Raw genomic sequence first — 1,253 nt, forward strand, 5'->3', positions numbered from 1 at the left:
TCAGCAAGTCTCATTTCATCTGGAGGACCAAGACACTATCCCTGACCACCGCGTCAAACCTTCCTTATTACCACATCCTGCTCTTTGAGCTTGACAAAAAGAATCTTCCCCAAATTCAGCAGAATGTCCATGAAACTCTGAGGATGAGCACAACGTGTTACCCTAGTGATCCCATTTCAGAAACAAAAGGCGTCAGAATGCAAATAAACTCTCTAAGTCCAAGGGTGCTTCATTTTATGTGCACAGTCACCCCACACAGTTCATCTCCTCCTAAAAACACACACACTGGAAGTTTCCATAACCTGTTGCTTTTTCCACCTCGTCTTTTCTCTCTATTTCTCTGTTCCTTCTCACGCCAAAACGTAGCCCTGCTGGGGCTCCTCCAGCGCCTTACTCACTACTGCAAGCCTGACTCACTTTTGATCAGACCAGAATCAGCTTCTACTGTTGATATTACATCTTAAAAATCCCACTTCTGAACTGTTACCGTGCCCCTTGTGCTAGGGAACAATCTCACGAACACAGCGGAGTTCTTGCCTTCTTCCCTCAAATCATGATGTCGGACACAATCACTGAAATCCGTCGCCTGTGCACAGCCGCCCACGATGGGTAAACCCAGCACTGCCCTGTGGTGCCTTTTACTGAAGTAACTGTAGTTAGACAGTCGCTATAAATAAACTTGTCTGCTAAGGACAGGGGGGCTTTCCAATCCATGTGGTTTTAGCAATCAAAGCGACACCAAAAGCCACAGATCTGTCACACCATAAAGGATTTGAGAAGCCCAGAGTTCAGCTCTGGGGCCCCCAGCACAGGACAGACATGGACCCATGGGAGCAGGTCCAGAGGAGGCCACGGGAAGATCAGGGGCTGGAGCACGGCCCCTTTGGGGACAGGCTGAGAGAGTTTGGGCTGTTCAGCCTGGAGAAGAGAAGGCTCCAGGGAGACCTGAGTGCAGCCTGTCAGTGCTCAAAGGGGGCTACAGGGAAGCTGGGAGTGCAGCAACAGGACAAGGAGTGATGGTTTCAAACTGAAAGATTTAGATTAGATGTGAGGAAGAAATTCTCCCCTGTGAGGTGCTGAGGCACTGGCCCAGGCTGCCCAGAGAGGCTGTGGATGCCCCATCCCTGGCAGTGCTCAAGGCCAGGCTGGACGGGGCTCAGAGCACCCTGCTCTGGTGGAAGGTGTCCCTGCCATGACTGTATGATCCTACGACTCGATTCACGGTTTGGAAGTGTTTTTCTGACTTCTGAATT

General features: G+C 50.5%; 1 protein-coding gene across 1 annotated transcript in view; it reads right to left on the minus strand.

Annotated features, from left to right (window-relative positions):
• FAM175B (family with sequence similarity 175, member B) overlaps positions 1-1,253 on the minus strand; it is an 11,882-nt gene that overhangs the window by 795 nt on the left and 9,834 nt on the right. The window lies entirely within an intron of this gene.

The sequence above is a fragment of the Buceros rhinoceros genome, unplaced genomic scaffold, assembly GCF_000710305.1.
Source record: "Buceros rhinoceros silvestris isolate BGI_N320 unplaced genomic scaffold, ASM71030v1 scaffold6267, whole genome shotgun sequence".
NCBI classification, from domain to species: Eukaryota; Metazoa; Chordata; class Aves; order Bucerotiformes; family Bucerotidae; genus Buceros; species Buceros rhinoceros.